The sequence below is a fragment of the Lynx rufus genome, unplaced genomic scaffold (assembly GCF_022079265.1).
Source record: "Lynx rufus isolate CCGP_SWC_20201006 ecotype Redwood Valley unplaced genomic scaffold, mLynRuf1.p SCAF_6, whole genome shotgun sequence".
Lineage (NCBI taxonomy): Eukaryota > Metazoa > Chordata > Mammalia > Carnivora > Felidae > Lynx > Lynx rufus.
In genome coordinates this window covers 19968677-19992875 of record NW_025814878.1, presented here as the reverse complement: position 1 = coordinate 19992875, position 24199 = coordinate 19968677, and the positions used below count along the sequence as shown (strand labels likewise).

At 38.4% G+C, this 24199-nt stretch overlaps 1 long non-coding RNA gene across 1 annotated transcript; it reads right to left on the bottom strand.

Moving 5' to 3' along the window:
* Positions 1-205: 205 nt before the first annotated feature.
* LOC124528652 (uncharacterized) lies at positions 206-18640 on the bottom strand. Its single transcript, XR_006966208.1, has 4 exons — positions 18408-18640; positions 2646-2771; positions 878-1146; positions 206-291 (listed from the first exon to the last, which is right to left on the bottom strand). It is a non-coding gene; the product is annotated as an uncharacterized LOC124528652 (long non-coding RNA).
* Positions 18641-24199: the final 5559 nt, after the last annotated feature.

Below are 24199 nucleotides of genomic sequence, written 5' to 3'. Positions count from 1 at the left end.
TAGATGTGGGGGCAGCACTGTCATTTTCTCCCGTGGTGAAGGAGCATGACGTGTTGAAGAACAGAAGCTCCCCTTCTGTTGAAGGAACTCTGAGTCGTTCCTTGCCCTGCAGGAGCAAAGTAGGAAAGGTGGCGGAAGATGGGCTGAAGGTGTTGTCAACAGCAGGGGATGGAGAACCCAGCAGTGTGCAGCTGAAATCTTCCTTCTTGTGCTTGGGCCAGATAGCGGTGCGAGCATCTTTAGCCCTCAGTGCGAAGCTCCTGGAGAAACCTGCTTTGTCGGGTCCTGAGGCTGGAACCGAGAAAGACCATGAAGCCTGCAAGGCTGCAGGCTGCACGAAGTCATTTGCCACAGGAAAACAATTCCCCAGGGGCAGTTTGGGGGTGACTGGTGTTCCTGAAGTTCACCTGGATCTGGCTAATGCTGGCTTGGGGAAGCATACTCTATCTAGGTGGATCTATCCTTTCAGCTGAATACCAGTTGTGATGGTAATGTAATCACCAAGGATCTTTATTTTCATCCCTCACTGTTCCCTTTAAATTGATTCCGGGCAGGAGTGGGGGGGGGGGTGAGGGGGTGGGGGGAGGGTGGGTGAGGAAGCTCTACCCTTTAGAGTGATTGGCAACCTCCATGAATTCCTGTGGTCATGTTTATCCGTACTTTAAGTCACTGAACATTGCCTCTTTGGAACCATTAAGATGTCCCATATCAAATTTGCTATTAGGTAAGGGGAAGTAAGGTTGGCTTCTTCGTTCTTCAGTCATGTGGTGATTTCCACTTCTCTTCCCTCTTTGGCCAGCTGCAGATTCTGAATCCCTCCTAAACTGGGGGTGAGGGAAAGTGGAGAGAAAAAGGCAGCGAGGAAGTCCTCACTCACCTGATACTCTCCTGATGATCATGCATCATCTTCTCTCTGAACTTGGCAGGTCGGTGAAACCATCTCGTTCTATCATGGTCACTTTTGTGCATTTGTAGAAGACCTTCCTCCTCACCTTGCTCCCAAATCAGTGAGGGTCTCTCACATGCACTTCTGCTTGAAAAGGCAAGTGCTGTTTGACTGAGCCTGATTCCTTACTCATCTGTATTTCCTGTGTATCCAGCATAAGCTCCAGCTCTTGCCAGCATGACAGCTTCTGGACACTCCTTCTGCAGGGATGTAGGATAGCCCTTTGCTGGCTCAGCTCTGTGCCGGCTTCCCGTGCATGGCTCCCCCCCCGCTCCGTCCTCCCCACATTCCTGGCCAGGACAGCAGGCCTGCTGCCCCATCTCAGTACAGTAGGCTCCTTCACGTGCCTGCAGATGACCAGCCCATCTTTGTCCTTTAGGATTTTGGATGGGAGTCAGCACCTAAACTGCCGAGGGCAAGCATTAAGTTCTTGGAGTAATCCTAATAAAGTTGCTTTTCTTCAGTGTGAGTTAGGGACCAGCGTCTCCTATTGCTTTCTCCAGAACATTCTTCCTTCAACTATCACCTTGAAACTGTCTGACTAGATTTGAAGCTAGGGCTATCTCCTTCTCTCCTGGACCAGAGATGGGGTCGGTGTGACTCAGAACAAAGACTTCTTCAAATACATCTTCTCCTCTCCAAAAATTCTCTTCTAATCTCCAGCTCTAGACCCTTTTATACTTTAATGTGGTTGAGATATCTAAGAGTCTTCTGGAGTAGATCTTAGACTCTTACTTTGAAATATTTTTACTTCTTGGTCTATCTCCCTGTTTTGAATTGTGCCTGTGCTGAAACTCTACTTTAATATCAGATACATCATAGACATTATTACCAAAATGACATCTTTTCCCTCAGCTTCAATCAGAGTGCTCTTTTGTGGAGTACAAATATGACCACATGACTCTCCTGCTTGGAACCCCTCAGTGAGAACCCCTGCAATGAGGAAGATGGACAGCACACAAGTAGACAGCACGTCATTACAAAATCGGATGCTCAGGCAAAGACCAAAGGAGGAAGAGGCGAGTGGGGAGGAGCCAGCCTCTCTGCCTCCCAGCCTTAGAGCAACAGCAATTAATCAACAGGGTTAGAAGCATAAACTCTGACCCCACAGTGCCTGGGTTCAAATCTCTGCTCTGCCACTTACTAGCTATTTGACCTTGTGAAGTTACTTATCTTTTTGGTAGTGCCCTGGTTTCTTCATTTGTAATGGGTCTGGTAAGAGTTTCTGCATATAATTGTTGTATTAAAGGAGTTACTGTTTTCAAAGTGATTGGAAAAATGCCTGCTATACAGTAAGTGCTACCTAAAGTTTCCTAACTAAATATAAAATGTGCCCCACTCTCCTTTGTCTACAAGTCTTAGATCTTTGCCCTGACTGACTCAGAATTACTCTTCATTATTCAGCTTAGCTATCCATAGCCTCTTTTGAGAAGCTAAATCATCCTCAACATTCATTCAGGCATCCCTTTTATGTGCTATAAATGTATTATATACATATCAATATCACCACAATTACCCCACTGTATTGTAATTGACCTTCTCTCTCCATAAACTAGAAACACTCTGTTGAAAGCAGGGGCCATATCTTAATCACAGTTGTACAACCGGACTATTGGATACCCATTACATATGTGATGAATGGATAAATAAATGAGCGAGCCACGGAGAAATTCTGATAAGGGAAAAATTACATACTTACATTTTGATATTTTTCTTTCTATGCACGTAAGAAGAGTCTTCTCCAGTTGGTTAGAGATTTCACAGATTCTACTTGTCATCATTGTCTCACAAGTACTTTGTAAAAGAAGGAAGTTTGGAGATTCATCTAAAATTTAGATTTACAAGTCGAGTTTGATTAATTATTCCATCTAAGTATTTCCCACTTTCATCCAATATATTGAACGTAGGATTCAATTCAACAAACATTTATTGAGGGTCTTTCTGGGCAAATCAGCATGAAATATAGAAACACAAATAAAATACCACCCCTGACATCTAAGAGCTTATAGTTTAGCAGAGAAGACGGACACACAGGGACTCAATGCAAGGTGGAATATAACAAAAGTGAAAAACTGGGGGTTCTCAAGAAGAGAGGTTTCATTTATTACAATTTCTTTTTTTTAAATGTGTTTTTTTAATAGTGAAGTCTCATTTCCAATTACTTTGTTGCTTTTTGATTTGTTATTAACGTTTTTCACTTCTCAAAGTGACTATACTAACTGCACCTGAAGAACAATTTCTTAATGATATAATTCACACAGAAAGCAAAAGCCTATTTTACAACATCCCTTCATTTTCCTTTTTCTAAATGCAGTTTTCTCATCTTCTAAATGGGCCTAGACTAATTTGTATAGCATTTGGGGTTCCTGTACAGGATATTAATGGTGTCATTGTAGAATTTTAGAGCTCGAAAGAAATTCAGAGGTCATCCAATATAAAGTCTCCTTCCCTCTCTTCTTCCTTCCTTTCTTATTTTCTTCCTCTTTCTTTCTTTCTTTCTTTCTTTCTTTCTTTCTTTCTTCTTTCTTTCCTTCCTCTTTTTCTCCTTTTTATTTTATTATTATAATATATGTGTATATATAATATATATGTATATATTATATACATATATATTATACATACATATTTATATATATATATTTTTATCCCCACAGAAATCTGAAATTGGCCCCATGTGATTAGCAAAGCTAGTTACTAGAACAGGCAAAAGAAACTCTGACATCCTGATGCCCAGTACAATTATTTTTTCCATGAATACCATGCTGCTTTTAGAATAATTTTAGACTATAGGAAATGCAGTCCTGGGGAAGATATTTATAACAAGTCTCTGGCTCATTTAGCATGCCGTTGTTTGGGATATCCAGCTGCATACTTTGTTCTTGTCGGTAATAAATTATTTCCTGGCAATTTGGTTGACAAACGGGATCCCAGCCCCAGTGATTTGCACACGTCTTTTAAAAAATGATCAGGTTAACTGTTCTAAATGGACTTTTTGTCCTTCACTTATCTTCTAGCATGAAGAGAAGGAAGATTCAAGATCTTCAATAAGAGTATAAATCACACACACAGACAGAACTCTGTTTATATAACATTTAGGGTGAAGGTACCCTTTTATGAGCTTTTGTAATCCAATGGAGATTCTCTGAAAGCCACAAAATCTCTCCTCTGCCCTGAAACTAGCTAAGTTTGCTTTTCTAACTTCCCAGTGGGCTAGGATACAAAGTATGTGGACATTTCAAATGTTTGGAAAGCAAAACAGAATCAGGAGGTGGGGGTGGGGAGGGGAATGTAAGGGTGGCCAATAAGGATTCTTTTACAACTCATATTTCTCTATTGAAAACTGAGATTTCTGGTCACATCAGGGCAGAATAATTGATAGCAGCTGCAGATGGGAAGGTTTGAGCATGCATCTCCCCAGGCAATATTTTCTTTGGTATTCTCCATGGTATGCTGTAAAGTATAGCAGTTCAGTATTGAACCACAGTTTCTCTAGTTCTCTTAGTAGACTAAAACCATGTATTCGTTTTTCTTCACAAAGCTTGTCTTGTTCTGTGTTCTTCTTTAGCCCATCTCTGGTGGCCATGATAGTTGTCTGTCATCAAGGTTAGTGATGTTGGGAATACCTCTGGCAACGTGCAGTGAAGAAGCAGAAAGTGAATGAACACAGAATGAAGACAGGTTGGCACAATCTTGGCGGCAAACTGGCCTCTTGAAGTTAAGAACCCCCTTGGCCTGATTAGTGGGAAGAAATCAGACGTAAATGAATGGCTTCTCTTTCAGCCGCCATTGTTAATAATAGCAAGAGAATAGAGAGTAGGTTGATCTTTGAGATGTTTGAAGATAATAAGCAATAAGCATATTGGAATTTAAGAGATATTAATGACTTAAAATGGTGAAAAGGGGCCAGTATATTTCTAAACTGATGGGTTGAAAGGAGGAAGAGGGGGATTTTTCCAGTATGGACCCTCTTAAAAGGGCACGTCTCTGATTTCTTCAGTAAAATGTTTCTTTAATACGTACCCATCTCTTTCCTTTAGTGAGGAGTTCTCATTTCAAATGCTCTTATTATGATAAATAGAATGGAAAGGGTATGAAAAGGCTATTAAAATAATTACAGAAGTTCAGGTCATAAGTTATCTGTTGATTCAGGCTGTCAGCAGGTAAGTCAATTGCTTCAATGTTAAGACTAATTGGCTGGACTAGAGAATTGGCTATGAATGACTACAGACATCTGAATCAGTTGTAAGCCATCAGCTTGGCCAGTGGGATCCAACCTGCACTGAATGAATATTTCCCTCATTTGAGCAATAGACACTAAGCATTATTGAGTTACTGAAAGTTTGTGATATCAGTTTGCCACTCTGCTGCAAAGCATGATGGGATAAAATACAAGCCCTGTAACAGCATGGGATAATGGGATAAAGCTGCCAAGATCTCTCAGCTGAGAGAATATGGCCAAATCAAAAAGGTAGCTAGCGAATGTTTACCGTGAACTGGGTTCATCAGCTAAGTACATTATTTTCTGATTGCTATGCTCAAGAAAACCCCTATTTAATCAGCTTTGCATGCTTTCTAAAACACCTAACCTAAAAACCATCATCCTGTCCAAACTTTTCCTTCTCTGCCCCTTGCCATAACATAAGACCAAGAATGGTTTATACTTCCATTTTGGCATGCATGTATTTATCTATCAGTGGATTGTGTGAAAAGAACCAGCAGGTTTTTAAAATAAAGAATCTTCCGAGACTAGAAAAATGTAGGGTCTAGCCAAACCTGGAAATGAAGTCAGCAGCAAGCCACCCCTCCCGTATCTTAACCCTCATATCTATTGTCCTCTTTCTGTAAACATTGCTAATTGGTTAAAAAAAACAATGAGACGAGGACAGTCAACAACATTCTGCCTTACTTATTGCGTTTGTGTTTGTCTCGTCACCGGTAAAACATTTTCTTTTTCTTTTTTTTTAAATTTTTTTAATGTTTATTTATTTTTGAGACAGAGAGAGACAGAGCATGAACAGGGGCGGAGCAGAGAGAGAGGGAGACACAGAATCTGAGACAGGCTCCAGGCTCCGAGCTGTCAGCACAGAGCCCAACGCGGGGCTCAAACTCACGGACCGTGAGATCATGACCTGAGCCGAAGTCGGACGCTTAACCGACCGAGCCACCCAGGCGCCCCTGGTAAAACATTTTCAATGTGACAACAGGATTATTCTCTTCTAGGTAAAACTTCTAGTCCTTTACTTGAACTTCCTATAGCTTTTTACTTCAACAGAGTAATCATTTGAACTTTAAAGTTATATCAAGCCAAATATCTCACATAGTTCTGTGGTTGCCCGAAAAGGAGGTGTTCTGCAAAAATAAATTTCCTCAATATCTAAAAGTTACACTTTTTAACCTTAAAACTTAAAAAAATCTGATTATTTTCCATTTGAAAATTTCTGCTTTCTTAAATATACTAAATAGCATATTAAATATAACATTTTATGACTCAGGTATAACTATAAATGTACATGTACCAATGCACTTATGGCCCATTAAAAGTATGGAGAAGTTTTGCCTTTCAATAAATCTCTATATCATCTCAAATTACTATATTTTATTTGTCTGCTTTTAGTAGTTTTTCTGTAGCTATTTATCCTTGTCATTGTTGGAGTGCTTTTTTTTTTCTATCCCTTTTCCATTTACAGCTACTAATCTGCCGTGGGTCTAGGAAGTACATAGCTAACATTCTTAAAATTGAAAACAGGAGAATAATGCCTTATGATGTGAGTGGACTTTACCACCTGGATGTCAGGAAAATTATTTTGGTTCCCCAGAGACCTTATTTGCCTATGTAATTGAGGGACAAAAATTATTTGTTTTCAGATGACATTAGATTCCTTTTGTGGGAAAATTCTTTTATATCTGCATAACTCTACCACTGATGTTCCAAGTGCTTTGATACTCTGGTAAGTGTAGAATGAATCTGCTTATTACACTAAGGGCTCTTAAAGGCACAGAAAATGCACATCCTGGCTTATATTTGCATTTAGATATAATGGAAAGAAAATGTGTCAGAAAATAAATGCTAAAAAGCTTGACACATAAATTTTGTGGTATATATGTTTTGTTTTAATACTAACTTAGCCATTTTAGTTAGAATAGGCCTGATAACAATCATCTGCTTATTTGTTTCTGTTTACACATTCTAAAAGAGAACATTAAGCCAAAATTCATAGGCAGAGATAACAATAAATTAAATACATGAAAAGTGGAGATGGACAACTTATTGCCATATAGAAGGATGTAAAAATCTCAAAATATTTCTATGTTTTGAAGGATTCCATGAAATCTCTTATTGAGTTATTAAAAAAGTGTTTACTCACTTGATTAAACATTTTTCCCCTTTGCAGAATAAATGAAACATTTCATGTGAATTTTTGACTTGTTCACACTTAATACAACAGTCTTTTCGTTATGACAGAACACTTTATCCAAAAATCTTAGGATGTTCCGTCAGATGTCTAAGGCATATTACAGACTTTTAACAAGCATTTATATCCTTTTATTTCTGATCCAGGAAGCTTCTTTAAGTAGGCCACAGGTAAACTTGAACTTTAATTGCATTTTGAAATTAAGGGCACGTTCAAATGATTGGTTACTAAAGTTGAAAAACAATGTGTGAAGTACACTGCTTCCCTTTTCAAATGAAAATTTTGCAAAATCATTACTTAGAAAATTGCCCTAGAAAAATATATGTGAATTTGTATTCCTTTAACAAATTATTTTGTCAAATTGATTCCTCTTTAAGTTTACTTTATTTTTGAGTGAAAGAGAGACAGGCATGAGCAGAGGAGGGGCAGAGAGAGAAGGAGACACAGAATTAGAAGCAGGCTCCAGGTTCTGAGCTGTCAGCACAGAGCCTGACGAGGGCTCAACTCACAAACTGTGAGATCACGACCTGAGCCAAAGTCAGACGTTTAACCCACTGGGCCCCCCAGGCCCCCCAAACTGATTCTTCTTTAACATTTGCTACATTTTTCCTAAGTTGTTAAATTTTATCGATGCTGTTGACCTTGTCATATAGTTCCATCTGCCTCTGTGGGACGTGTGTATGTGCCTGTGCATGTGCGTGTGTGTTGTGGGTGGAATGGCTGGAATATGGAAAGTGGGTCTTGAAGGAGAAAATTGAGGTTTGGAGGTGTGTATGTACTGATGTGTTCAGTAGCTGATGTCAACCTTGGGAGGTGATTGCCTTTGGTTTGACTGACAACCATTATTTCCCTTCCCTTCCCTTCCCTTCCCTTCCCTTCCCTTCCCTTTCTTTTCTTTTTATCTAAAAAAAAAATTCCCTTACAAGTCAAGAGGTCACAGGATCAAATTAAGTACACTTGTTGGGAATTGCATTCATGTTGCAATGAACTGTGAGAATAGTGGATTTAGCCAGCTGTGGAGTTAGGTCCCAATTCCTGCTTTGTCATCACATACAGTAGTTTCTTTACCTCTTTCCTGTGGCTAAAAATGAACAACAGTAAATACAGAAACCATTGGCTCTGCATTCTGCCATCTTTCTGTGTATTATGCAACGGTTTGGCTAATTTGGCAGAAAGTTACTGAGCTTGACTCCCAGGAGAGAAGCCAATTATGTGTGTCTTATTATAATGTTCAACAAGATCAACTGCGCCTTAAATATTACAGAAGTGCTCCTTTAAGGCACTTTTTCTGACCTTTAATGCAATTCATTTTACAGAACATGAAAAACAAATCATCAGAACAAACTTCCTGAATTGTATTTGTGGGCTAATTCTCAATCTACTTATAAATATTATTAGGAGTACTGGCTAAATGCTACCACATGTTAGGGCAAATTTTTACAATCACAATGCCATACGCATTACTAAATAAATGGAGTTAGCTACATCTATCATCCTTAGTTATTTCAACTTTATATTTGTTGTGTGTTATGAAAGCTATTCCCCTCTAAAGGGACACGTGCTGTGTGTAAATTATTAACTCATTAATTTCTGAGGTCCTTATGCCCCAAGGACACAACAGTTTATTTTTCTCTGGCTTGCTGGTCTCATAAATGTGGAAACCAAAAGACTTATAGCAGGAAATCAGTGCTGGAGCGAAACATAGAATTCAGGTCTTTTAGCATTTAGTGTAGAGTTGAAGAGCTTTTGCGCAGAGGTAAATTATTGCTATTTGTGGGCATGACATCAATTAAGTTTAGGAAAATTGTTTTTGACCTACCATTATTTTAAATTATTTTAAATTGCTTTAAAGCATAAATATGACATTTTGGTTTGGGTGAAACATACTGCCCTTCAAGCAGTATCATTCAATTGTAATTCATTCTGTGAGCTTACTAGTAGACTGGGGGCAGGATAGAGTTTGATGGAGTGAACATAAGCAAGTTTGCCCCTCCAGTCATGTGCGTACCACAAGTCCAGTGGGAACCCACTGTGTGATGCTTGGTGTAAGAGGGGTCAGGCAGCAAGTAGAACCAAGAGGAACAAGCCCTGAAAGGAAAAGAGAAAGCTTATGAAGGCTTTTGGATTAAATCTTTAAGAATTCTCTGGAAGCCTCTCAAGCTATTTGACATTTTCTGAAAATAAATTTCCTAGTGTATATGCTATAATGATATGCTTAATAACAGCTTGTTTTAGGATCATCTGTGAAGAATGCTTTACAAATACACTTTGAGGATATGACTATAATAATAACAAAACATAAGGTAGCTGAATATAACAATAATTTGACAAACACTCATGAAGAGTTTACCAAAGCAGTCTTGACTTAAAGGGTGCCAATAAAGCCTAAGAAATAACAAGAGAAAGAAAACCCAAATGGGTGCAGTTTGTGTCTACAATAGAATACTTTAGGCAATATTTTACGTTTAAGCATTTTCGAAAGACTGACTAATTCTTTAACGTGTTTCTAAGCATTACTGTTACTTAATTTCTGTGAGAATCAGCACCGTTGCAATCCTACTATATAAATATATTCCCAGTCACATGACTTCACAAATTAAAGGAATAAGGCAGATGACCAATGGGTAGGGAATAAAGAGAACTGAGTAGTTTTACACTGGGGAGATCGAGGTAAAGAAAAAAAAATAGGAAATATATTTTTCTTTTCTTTTTTTTTAATTTATTTTTGAGACAGAGAGAGACAGAGCATGAGCAGGGGAGGGGCAGAGAGAGAGGGAGACACAGAATCTGAAGCAGGCTCTAGGCTCTGAGCTGTCAGCACAGAGCCTGACGCTGGGCTCGAACTCATGGACCGCGAGATCATGACCCGAGCCGAAGTCGGGTGCCCAACCGACTGAGCCACCCAGATGCCCCTAAACCAGATTTTTCTTAAAGTTGTTTTTCCTTTATATCTATAGATTTGGCATCTCAATTGTGAAAATTAATAGACATTCATAATTATGAGAACATTTAATCCATAAGCGGTCCTATCCATAGTAGAATGCAGCTATTGATTGTTTTCTAGAGAAGCTAGGTTTAGTCAGTTAAAGCCTATTTGGGGATGGGTGACAGGATTAGGGGTAGATGAGCGGTGAGGGCTATATAGAGGGATTAATGAGTGATGTTCTTGGTTCCAGTGGTTCTCCATACTGGCTATTCATGAAAATCACCTGAGAGGCTTTAAAAAAGTACTGATGTCTGCCATACCCTTCTCCCCATTTCCTCCCCTTCCCCCAGCCCCACAACAGCCTCACCCAATTATACTCTGATTCAGTTGAGATTGGAAGGCAAAATACCATCGTTGCGCAAGAATGAAGGAGCAACCTCTGGTCTGGTGACTAGCACCGGAGATTACCCAGGAATAGTGATGGAAGGAAGAACCATGGAGAAAATTAGAATATAGAGGGGACCAAGATAGAAAAGATAATGGATTGACAGAAACAATGAAAAAGAAGTATGCCATTCATGGACAAATGTGGCCAAGGAATTCAATTAAGGTGAATAGAACGTGAGGTACCTGCGTGGCTCAGTTAAGCATCAGACTCTTGATTTCTGCTCAGGTCTTGATCTCAAGGTTGTGAGATCGATCCCCACCTCTGGCTCCGAGCTGGGTGTGGAGCCTGTTTGAGATTTTCTCTCTCCCTTTCCCTCTGCCCCTCACTTGCTCTCGCTTTCTCTCTCTCCCTCTCAAAAAAGAAAAAAAAGAAAAAGAAAGAAAAGAAAAAAAGATGAATAGAACGTAAGTGAATATTTCTAAGAGACATATTCTTTTCTGTGTATGGATGTAAAACAGATAATTGGTATTTCTAGGTTAGTCTTCCCAAAGCCAACTTTTTCACACTAATTGCCGGCAACTGCTAACAACTTCTGCTACGCATTCAGTTAGAAGTCTCTGAAATTGGTACCAGACAAAGCAAGCCCTCAGGCATTCTCAGCGGGCCACAGTATTCTGGATCAATTAAGTAAGGAAGGAACAAAAGGACTAAATTGGTAAACCATTGGTAAGACTGAGCCTATCTATGAGGTTTCTATCCTGAAACAGAAATAGCTCAAGAGTTATGCAATTTGTGTGAGGTTTCTGAGGAATCTTTATTTTGCAAGATTTGTAACACTATGTTATTTTGGCTGAGGCTACCATAAAAACAAAGTCATTTCAAACAGTGCAGTGAAAATCTTTGTCCTTTTTCTGTGTCGAGCATGGGGAACTACCCATCATTCTACAAATATCTGAGGCCAAACTACCTTTGCTGTTGTTTTTTTTTTTTCCTCTTTTTGGATTGTCTTTGCCCCTTCAATATCATCTTTAAAATCGTACTCCAAAAAGCACATTCTCTGTAAATCTTCCTGTAGTTGATGGAAACAATATTCAGGTATGCTCTCATCCAGAACGCACACACATCTTTAATACGAGTTTTGTGTTTTTCTGTTTACTCATCTGTCCCTCCTTCTGGATGGACTGAGAGTAATTCAGGGAGGATTTATAGCCAGTGTCTTGCAGAGTGTCTGTTTTTAATTGCGTTGGAAAGCTAACCCTTCTGTTGGGAAACTAGAACCCCTAATGAGAGCTCAACAAATACTTGTTGCATTAAATCGACACCCTTCGCCTACTTGGAAATTTTCCCTTTGGCCAGTCCCGTTGAAGCAACTTTAGTTATGTCAGTGGAGCCTGTCTTGTGCTGTGTTTTTGTGTGAGTGTATTCATCAGCCTTCAGGGGGGTATGAATCAACTCAAGATATATGAAAAATTTTCTTGTTTGTACAGCACATACATTTGAAGGAAGGGGAAAAAGGGTCTATAACTTTATTAGATTCCTAAAGTGGTCTAAGGCCCCAAACAGATGATAAAACGCCATCATAAACAGTGAAAAACTAAAGGCTTTCTCAGTGAATTCTGAAATAAGGAGAGAATAACCATTGTTATGACTGCATCCTTATTGGAAAATAACAGGCAAACTGTATTACCTGTGGCATTATGGTAGTTTACCTAAGAGCAAAATCAAAATACAAAAACTGAAACCAAATGAAACTTTACTAAAGCTCATAGAGTTTAGGAAAGCAGCTAGAAATAAAACAGGAATCCAAATATGAATAGGTTTATATGAATAGGTTTATATGAATAGGTATATTAGGAAAATCACTTGAAAATATAATGAAAGAAAAATCCCAGTTCATCAACAATAAAATATATATAATACATAGAAATTTAATAAGAAATTTGCAAGGTCTCTATCAGGAAAATAATATGGCTTTGCTGAAAGACATAAAGAAGACTTAATAAAGCTGTCCCATATTCCTTGGTAAGATGACACAAATACTGTAAAGATTCCGAGTAAATATGTGTAAACAACCTCAGCATAGCTAAAAATGCAAATTTACACAATAATGAGATATATTTTATCTTTCAGATTAGCAAAACTTAAAAATAAGGTGGAGTGGCATATTTTCTCATACGTTGTAGATAGGAATGTACATTGTTGCAACGTTTTTGGAGGTAACTTGGAAATAGGTAGCAATATTTTAACTTTAGCTCCTTAGTTCAGTTTTTAGAAATCTATCCTCTGGAAATATCCAACCAAATGACTGTAACATTGATATATCAGAAACTTTGAAAACATTTGTCCATAAGAATTGGTTAAAAAATTACTTTCCATCAATGTATTGGATTTCAGCAAAATACTGGACAGACATCAAAAGAATGTGGCAGTTCTATACATCAAACAAAAACATTGTCCTTTATATATTGACAAGTGTACAAAGCAAGTTGAAACACACTGTTTGACATGGCTCTATTTTTGTTTTTCAATAAAAAAACCCGTGTGTGTGTGTGTGTGTGTGTGTGTGTGTGTGTGTTTGCGTGTTAAAAATGCATGGAAAGAGTCCAGTAGGGCCATCTCTGCAAGTAAAATTTAAGGGATTTTTCTCTTTTGACCTTGCCCATTGCCACAACTCTTCAAGATTTTCATGATGATAATTTATTATTTTTTTAAAATCAGAAACAAACATGACTCTATATATGTGTGTGAATATAAATTCTTTAGGCTTTCATCTTAGGATTGTTGTGGCTTTATCTTTATTTTCCCCACGCTTAAACTTCAGGACACAGCCCTTTTTGGGGGACACGGAGAACATTCATTTTTTTCAGAGTTGAGCAAAATTGATGATAGAAAGGACAATAGTAATGACAAGACAGGGCCTGAGTTTTTTGGGCCAACTTTTACTGTGTTCCCTTCCCCTCCCTTTTATCTTCTGCTCTGAGTGGGAGTCTTAGAATATATGTCATTAAAGTTCATTGAATTTGAAGTGCATATACGAAAAGGGGAGAAAAGAGTCACAAAGAGTTCTGCGTCGCCAAAAGAGAGACACATTCCCAGAGCGTCACTGCTTGGGAGGGCTTCCTTTAGACCGAAATTTGAAATTTCAGATTGAGAGTTTTTCTTGATAAGGGGAGAAAACCTTCCAAACTGAGCCAAAAAATTAAATTGGAACCATCAGAAATATTTAGAGAGCCTTCGTTGTTGGTTTCCAAAGTAGGTGCGACCTCCCCGGGCCCCTGAAGTTTTTATTAAAATGCTTTTTCAGAACTACCTTTTCAATGCATAACCTGTTGGGCATAAAGAAAATGTTCTCATTGTTATCAAATACTGAAGCACCTTGAACAAACCCCATCGTTTCTTTAATTTTATTGCCTTTTTGATTGCATGATTATTTATTTCAACATTAAAGAATATTTCTGCTTTTAAATTCTCAACCGATCAAGCTCACAATGAGTTATTTTAAAACACATTCCAAATATTTTATTTCGCCCAGCTTCATGTTGACAGGTACAATAGTCCCATCTTAGCTTCTGTTCACACAGGAACACATTTTGAAACCCAATTAATAAAAGGTAGAGCTCTGCGAGCCCCGCAGAGCCCAGCACCTGCTGAGCAAACTGTCAAATGTTTGCCACGGTACTTAGAGCTGTATTATGGCAAAATGAAAAAAAAAAATAAGCATGGGAATGAAATTAAAAACTCACAATGAAATAGTTGATTAAGAAAATTAAGCCATTTAACACAGACCCATGCCTCTGCCTCCTGGAGGAAGCCTTGGGAGGTAGCTGTGAAGCCGAGCCAGTTAAAATGTTTGTCCTCAATGGCGCTGACTGCTTAATTTTATTCACAAAGGACTCCTCTGGCATTCATCTAAATTTTCAGACCCCTTTCAAATTTATTCATAAGTTTCCTCTTTCCCAGTGACCCCAACATACTTGGTGCTGGGAAAGAGTCTGTCAACAAATGGCAGATCTGCACCTAAACCAGAATGAGGCCTTAGGGGTCCTGAGGCCCAATTTTAGGTATGGACTGGGGCTGGGCTCTCTGTCTCCCTGGGCCAGACATTTTAATTGCTGGATTTTTTTTTTCTCATGTTTAAGGGAGGAGGGGGAGGAGAGTGTGATAAGGGAAGCTTGGAAGGAATAGTGATGAATAGACCTGGGTCAACATTTTCCTCCTCTGGCTGGGCTTTGCGTTAAGGATTCTTAACGTTCTCCTGAGCAAAATCAGTGCCTATTTCTGTCTTTTAAATGCTTCATATTATAAACTTGGTCAAATTCATCTTTTTCAGGTTGATTTCCAGGAAGCTGAGAGCCTCTTTTGAGGTTGCTCAGCAAGTTACATCAGCAGAATGCTCCTAAACCATGACGATATTCTTAGGTGTGGACCAGGATGAGTTTTATGAGGCATGTTTATAGTGTCTTTCAATCTGGATGAGCTTCACATCAACTGCTATTCAGTAAAAGCAGTTCTACCGATATCTGTACAATGAGTTCCACAAATGTAATTTCTCCTGGTCTGGCTACGTTTGGGTATAGTTTTGAGAGTATCTGCCCAAATGGAAGGACCGCTCTACCAATTAAGTTGGGCTAGTTGGTGTTGTGATGACAAATAATCAACTGGGAAGTCTTAGCGGCCTAAAATTCCAGTGTTTATTTCTTGTCCATGCTATATACTCATCATAGTTTGACAAAAGAGTAAGGCGCACGGCAGTCACTCAGGAACCCAAGTGATTATTGGCTCCATGCTTTCGTGATCACAGAGACTGGGGAAAAAAACACAGCAAACCACACACTGACTCTTAAAACTGCCCAAAAGCCGTGTTACGTCTACTGACATTTTACTAGCTGAAGCAAGTTGGCTGTGGAGTCAGGCCAGTCTTCTATAGGATGGGGAAGTATAATCTTCCCGTAGGGATGTGCATGGAATATTGTGAACAACAGTACAAGTCATGACAACCGTGCATCCTTAACAAAAAACTCTAAGGAATGATTTTCTCAGCTGACATTTCCCGAGATCTTGGGTGACAAAAGCCTCTAAATTGTCTTATTTCCCACTGACTCCTTGAAATGCAGTATTCTCTCCTGGCAGTTAAAAAGGAGAACTGTCTGCTTTCAAGGGCAGACCAGCTGGAGGTAGAATCGATATTGTACCCTGAAAACACAGCAACCTCTCAAGACCCCATGCCAGAATACTCTCCATAACTAATATTTGTATTGTTTTGACAACATGTACCTTGCTTTTTTTCCTTTTCTAGTTACAACATATAGGCAACTAGACATACATACAAGCACATGCAGATTTAATGATGGTGTCTTTTATGATTCACCTCGACCATTCTTTTGTGACTCCTCCCATCAAAACCTTTCAGTAATTCCCAGTGGCATTCCTAACATATTTGACACCCTGACTGGGTCATTTTTATAACCCCCTTTCCCCAGCTCCACCGTGTGATGAAATGATTTTCATGCAGTAAATAATAATCAACATAGTTTTTTAATCTTTTCAAACAACAAATAAAATGGATGGTTTTGATTTTGAAGATTTCTCAGCTTCATAGAATATTTTATGTATGAACTAAAATTTGCACTTTTTCAGGCAAAAATATTACACTTGTATTTTGCATTTATTGTAAGAAAATAGAAAACTCCAAGTGATCCCATACAATGACATCAGTGAGGTTGCTCAAGTTCTGATTTTTTTGACTCAACAATCCCAGCTGTGTCTGCCCAAGGCAAACTCAAAAATTCCCAATTTACTCTTGGATTCATGCAGCTGAGCGTGGGTGTGTTGGGGGCTAACCGTATAACTGGGAGTTTGCCGAAATAACTTCCATGTAGAACACAGTGCTTAGTAAAGGATAAATAATTAGAATGTGATCATTGAAACTTTACAGTGTATTTTTATTATTTATTTATTTAAAAAATTTTTTTAACGTTTATTTATTATTGAGAGACAGAGAGACACAGAGCGTGAGCAGGGGAGGGGCAGAGAGAGAGGGGGAGACATAGAATCCGAAGCAGGCTCCAGGCTCTGAGCTGTCAACACAGAGCCCGACGTGGAGCTCGAACTCACAGACCGTGAGATCATGACCTGAGTTGAAGTCGGACGCTCAACCAACTGAGCCACCCAGGCGCCCCTACAATGTATTTTTAAAACTCAACATTAATGACAGCAATTGTTTAAGAGTAAAATTTACAAATTGTTTTTTTTTTGTTTTTTTGTTTTTTTTGAAGAGGAGGGGTATTTGATCACTTCCCTGTTTAGAATTTTAGGCACAAGGTGATGATTACAATCAGAATGACTGGATTTTATTATTGTTTTTCAAAGTAATCTTTACAAGGGATCCCCACCCCACACACCTACTGCCCTTACCTGGAGCTACTCTTAACACCTCCATATTTAGTCAGCCACTGGTAACTCCCCATTGTTGATATAATTGGATGCAAAGTGATGACCGGTAACAAAGTTCTCCACCAATGGCCTCAACGTCTTTTTAGCCTACCCCTCCACATCTCCTCTCTTATGAAAGGAAGGAATCACCATCATCTAGAATAGTGGAACTATTCTGTTTCCTGATCCCTCCTCCTCCTTTTTTATTTTATTTCTTTAATACGTCTCTGTATTTGTTCATAATTCTCCCTCTGACAACCTAAGTATAAAAAGCCCAGGCTTTAGAGCTAGAATTTTCTGGGTTTAAATTTGCTCTCTGTAGTTTATAAATTGTGGGATCTTGGGCAAATTATGGAACCTATCTAGGCCTTAGCCTCCTCACCTGGAAAAATAGTGACAAAAGCCCTGTTTACACATAGCAAGATGTGATGAGATGAGAGCCTAAAATATAATGAGATTGTCTGTCACAATAACTATCATTTTATCTTTTATCTCCGTTGCTAAATTTCACATATCTGATACTTACAGAGCTTTGTTCAAAATAGGCTCTCATAGGGGGGCAACTGGGTGGCTTGGGAGGTTGAGTATCTGACTCCTGATTTCAGCTCATGTCTGATCCAGGGTTTCATGAGATCGAGCCCTGTGTTGGGCTCCTTGCTGACAGCACAGAGCCTCCTTGGGATTCTCTCTCTCTCTGCCCCTTCCCTGTTTGCATGCACATGCTGTCTCTGTCTCTCTTTCAAAATAAATAAATAAACTAAAAAAAAAAAATAGGCCCTCCTATCCATTGAAATGAATTGATTAAACCTTTTTAAAGAAAAATTTTCCCCTTGTATTTGTATTTTCTGAGGTTGCCACAATAAAATATATTGTTTAAGTGATTAAAAAAAAAAACAGTTAAGAGTATTTCTTAGACTGAATAGAAGACAAAATTCCAAAATAAACTTCAGAGAGCTGAAGCAGGGAGAACAGGCAGGAAAACGGAGCCCTGAAGAGGTCTACCCATGTAATAGGGGCCGGCCACCTGGGCGGGAGCAGGCACCTTAGCTGACACTGAGCCTCAAAGCTCTACCTTCCCCCGGCTCCATCAGAAGGTATGCTCCTGGGAAAGGAAGAACAAGTGACATTTCAAGAATTGTCCCCACGTTACTTGAGGAATATAAAAGGCAATGATATTTAAATGGGATTTAATTATATAGCCCTGTACCTAGATCGTTTCCGGGGCGGGGGGAGAAGGGACACCGAACCACGGGATGATAGATACACCGTAGAGGCTCGTGCTCTAGTCCTTTCTATAATTACCTCAGCTATGAGCCTTAAGCATCATCATGAGAAGACAATCTCGGATATTTCTCGGTTGGCCTTAGTTCCTCTTCTTCAGCTGTCAAGACCTCTCTGGTTTGGAACAAACACCGCGACAAAACGGGGAGGCAGCGCATAGCTGGGAACCGTAACCACCCCGGGAATCTGCGTGAGGTGTCCATTTCACCTTCAGAAACATCTTAGCATTTTGAGCGGCTCAGAGGTCAGGAATGCTGTTGTCATCAGGGTGAGGGCTGCGTCCTGAATAAATACCAAGTTAGAAGGAAGATGACTCAGCCCTCAGAGCTGCCTAAACCTCATACTCCTCTGATATTTTAAGCAACAGAGAGTGGTAAGCAGCTGTTAGATATCTTTGCTTCTTTGTTCAGGCAAAGCTTAGCCTGTTCCATTTGGGAAGAAAATATTCATAATTTCCAGCCCATTTTAAGTTCTCTTTTCTTAGAATTGTTATTGCACACATAGCCTGGACCATACAACTTAGTTTTCTGTAGTTCCGTCTCATTTTCTAATTATTTCCTGGTCCCAAGTGGGTACTGGGATTGTTGCAGGAAGAGAATCTACCTTTCATTCTTCTTATATTCTCTCTAAACTTAAAGATTTAGGTCTGGGTGCATAGGAGGTCGTGCATACAATACTCAAATGAGCAAGTTACTTCTACATTCATTCTTTCCTTTGAACTTTACCACACCCCCATAGAGTACTTGTTATTATCTCTATTTCCTAGGCCAGGAAACTAAGGTTTGGAGAGATTAAGTACTCTGCCAGAGATCATATAACTAGTAGTTTGCAGTACCTGAGTGTACATATTTTTTCTGAAAATGTATTTACATAATATAAATTCTGTAAATTTATTATAAATTCCATCTTAAATTTTATGTAATGAGACCTTAATTGAAAGACTGTTAAACATATATTTAACTTCCTCAAGGTAGTGGCTTCCCGTCACTCACCTTTTTTCCTCTGGCTCTGGAACCAGAACACCTTTTGAAATATGTAAAGCTGTAGGTCTAGAACGTAATTATTTACACACACACACAAGTTTATGTGTGCATATGTAAAAAGAAATGGCACAGGAAAATTCCCAACTAATAAGCAAACACAAATTCATTTGTGTTTTTGGTTAATATGTTTATAGTAGATGTTCAGAGAATTCGCAATGTTCTGGGGGCATTATTATTTATCTTAAAGGTAAGGAAGAATCGACAATTGTCTGTGGTTAAAGCAGGAAAAAATGATATAAATAGTTGAAAGAGACTCATTTCAGTCAAAAGGTATTTATGAGCCCCTGTATTTTCTGTCACGGCCAGAGAGTGGTTTTGAACACAAAATTGGGGAAGGTCAGACACCCTGGACGTTCAATCCAGATAACCCAGTTTTATACACCAAAATGACTCAGGAGGACCTGGGGAGCTACCTAGCTTTTTCATTCTGGTCTCGTGCTGCGAATGGACAGCAACTCTGAGATTGACGGAAGACGCTTGCCTCAATGATTGTGTTATGATTCATAGATTCCTGGTACATAACGTACTTGAGTATTTTGCCTTTAGAGGCTTCCTCTTTCAGTTCTTGCTAGGCTAGAGTAAATAAACATCCTATTTATATCAACAAAGTAATAATTTAAGCAAATTAAATGTTAAAGCCTATTAAAATTGTTAAAGAACTTGAGTTTCAGTATGGGTAAGTGCAAGCACAGCAATTTAGTCTTTATTTGAGAGATTATTGAGTATGATGCGCAAACGTTTTACGCTACTCGTGTAATTAATGTCCTTGGCAATTTACCACACCTTTTGCTTTATTTGTGAAAATTGTAAAGGATTAACTGTACAGAGTTGCTTGAAGAAGTTGACTTAATGGATCACCAAAGTAAGGGAAGAGTGGTCCAGGGAGGGGAGAGAACACGCAGAAGATCGTTAATGTAGCTACAGAGAAATCTCTATTTCTGTCTCCTGGTTTGATCTCTCCAGCCTACGCCCTATGCACTAACCTAGAATAGATCACTGTGCTGCTCTGTTAAGGATAATGTACGGACATTTAGATTGATGATTACTGCTGCATTCAAGGTTCTGTAAATAATGATAACATTACTGTCTGGCACATTATATAAGATCACCTAAATTATAAGTAGAAGATGTATCATGTCATGATCACGTCTAATATATGTAATTTACAGGCTTAATTTTCACTGTCATAAGTGTCTGTTGAAGAGGGCAAGAGAAATCACTCTTACCCAGAAAAATATGGGAAGGAAGCCTATGTCTTTTTCTAAATCTGGAGTTTAAGAATTGTGCAATCGAAAGGAAAATCCCTCTCAAGGGGAAAAACAAAATCATTTACAATCACCCCCTCCCACTAGATTTCATCAAGCACATTTGGTGAACTTAGCATGTATTGGACATGATGCTGAGCACGGCGGCCTGGTGGAAGGAGGTGGAAAAAAAGTGTTGGACATCTGCCTTGCTTTCGCTAATACCACTAACTCATTGAGGAAAGTGTGACAGTCTGCCTTTTAGTTTTGGTTAGGGAGTATCCTGAAGTGTTATTAAAAATTCTCGTATTCAGTTTTCCTTTTGTCCTCTGAGTTTTAGGCATTTTGTTGTTGTTTTTCACTGAGAGCCTATTTAGCTAATTGTACCCTTTCTCTCAGTGATGATTATTCATTTTTCAAATATTTCTTCCTCTCCCCAAACAGCTTTATCATTTCTTATCTCATCTGTCTTCTCTTTTTTATAGTTTTGCTGTTTTTCTTTACATAACAACTTTGAATTCCATCTACCAAGGTTTTTTCCATCTGTTATAATTTTGTAAGTTGGTCCACAAACCTACCACCATCATTACCTCCTGGTGCGTGGAGTTACTTCCAGTTCATAGCTTTTCACACATCCAGAAACGGCCGTCCTTTTGTTTTGTTCTTTAGTCCATTCCTCTATAGCTGTTCTTTCACAAGTGACCATCAAGCATCTAGTGTATTAGATTGAACTTTATGAAATTGATATTTATGTAGGTCAAAAACTGCCAAATATCAGCAATTGCAAGTGGTTCAACCAAATTTGTCTTTTCAATACACATTTGTCATTAATTATATGCATATAATTGAAAAATATACAACGTTTTGTGTATATGTGCATATCTATTCCTTGATTAAATTAGTAGTACCAACCTGTATCGAATACAGAGTCCATATAAACAGGGGACTCTTCCTGGCCTCTGTATTCTCTTCCACTGGTATTTGCTGCTACCCAGTTGTCATGAGAGACCATGACTTTGCTTCTTCCCCTTGTATTGTTTGGGTCTTTATAGTATTTTCAATCAGTAGATTTTAGCTAATATTAGTAGATCTGCTAATATTTTATTAATATTTTAATATTAATTTATTATTTATATTTAATATTATTAATCTAATTAATTAATTAATTATTTTAATAATTATTCTCCTGTTCGCCTTCTCTTAGTCTACTCTATTGGCCTTTGGATTTCCCCAACATTAATTTCAGATCGTACATTGCGTTTTTATGTTGACTAATATCATTTTCATAGCCCAGATCTCTGTCATGTTTTCTCATTGTTCCTTGCTGACCGAAATCTTGTTCTTGATTCATGGATGCAATATCTTCTCTTACCTCTTTAAAAGTGATAATAGCTTTATTTCTTTGTTTAGTTTTCTTCTCCTTTAAAGTCTCTTTTTCCTCCCACTTCCTTCTCATCTCACTCATCCTCAATGCCTGGTCGTATTTAAGAGTGATGTTTTGCCAAGATGACTGGAGGCTCTGTGTTCATGGTTGGAACTTGTCAGCTGTGGGCTTTATTGTCACCTAAACTGGCTGTCTTATGAGGCAAACTGCAACATCAGTATCTTAATGCCTCTCCTCTTTGCTCTATCAGTTTTCCCAGAGACAAATCTTCCAATTTCCAGCTGCAAGGTTCTAAGGCTGGGCTATTAACATCCCTCATTAAGTGGAGAGAGGAATGGAGATCTCAAATTCAGTACGTAAACCTTTCGTTAATTCCACAATATGCAGCATGCCATTTCTTTTCTCCACTAGACTTGGTGCTCCCAAAGACAGGGAATTTTTGTTTTACTGTCTCTAGAGAGTCAGCTTCCGATTCCGCTGTTGGGTGGGGTAAGGATTTTTACACAGAATGGAGGGGGGCATATAGACATCTGTTTCACAAACAGTCTTAATCAGTCATCTTTTGTTTTTGTTCGGTTCCACTTTCACCCTCACTTTTAGGGATGCAGGTGGTGAAAATATCTGAGTGTAAGGGAGGTTTTGCGAGACAAATGAAAGTTTCTCAGATTTCTCTGCTACCAGTTTAGGATTCTCTTTTTTAGTTTGCTAAGCCATTTAATACTTATTCTTCTGTTTTTCATCATCTGAAGTTTTATTGCTATTCTTTCATCCTCTGTGCTCTTTGTCTTTATAGATTTATGCCTCAAAAGATCCCTTCACCATTGTTTTATGGGGTTTATGGAAGGGCTGGATAAAAGGCACACATCCAATCCCCCATCTTTAACTGGCATTCCCTGCTGTTATCTTTTATTATTTCCTTCTTGCTTCCTTGGTTTACTTGGTCACTCTTTTACCAGCGCTTTGAGTAATCACTTACCTCGTGTATTTAAATCTTTCTTGGTTTCCAATAAATGTATTTAAAATGAAAACTCTTCTCTCAGTACTCCTTTACTTCCAGAATTTGACCTGTAAACGTTCATTGATTGTTATTTCACTGTAAATGTTCACAATTTTTTTCTTGTCTTTTTCTTCACATTACATTTACATTGCATTTTTGGGTGGAATGCTCTATAGTTTACAGTTACATGGGATTTTGACAGTTGTCACTTGCTATTTTTTTTTTTTTTTTTTTTTTACTGCATCGTGATTAGATCAAAAGGTCCATATGATATTGATTTTTTTTTGGAATTTATTACAGCCATTTGGTGGCCTGTTTCATGACAGGTTTTTTGGGTCATCCATGAATATCTGGGGGAAAAATGTGTCCTCTCTGTGGAGTGAAAAGATTTCCAGAAAGCTATACATCAAATTTATTGATCCTCATCTTTTTTACTCTGTACAGCTCCTTGGTCCTCCTTCATGGTTCTTCTATCCTCCTGCAAATTTAAAAATCCCCCTTTCTTATCTACCATCTGCAGGATTACAGAAAGAGCCAGCAACTGCTGGAAATTATAATAGTTCTCCATGCTGTGAGTTTTCTTGACCTTTCTTCCATTTTATTAATACAATGCGATTTTGGCTATTTTTTTTTCCGTTTAGCTGTTTGCTACAGGAGGCCTCTGTTCTTTGTTTATTCCTTATATTGTCTATTCTTATGTTTTCAGAGTGCCCTCAGTTTCATGCAGAAGTAGTACCTGAGAGTTGGTCCTACTAGTATTTTAGAATTAAATTAGATTTTAGAGTTCATCCTGTCCAGATGAGTCTTACATTCTAAGATCAAATAAATAATTACAGAGAGGTAGGGGTTTTAAAGAGACTCACATCAGATATTTTAATTTTATAAGTAGAAAAACTGAGGCCTAGAGAAGTTCAGTAACTTCTACACTGGTTAATCTACAACTGGTTAATCTAAGTTCTTCTGGTTAGTTTAATTGGACTAGTAACACTTGGCTCAACTTAAAATTGAGGATAAAAAAATGTCTTCATGGACCTAATGATGAAATATGATTATATTTGACAGTATTTTAAGCAGTGAGAGGGTTTTAAAAAATGTTTATTTATTTACTTTCAGAAAGAGACAGAGAGCACAAGCAGGGTGGGGGG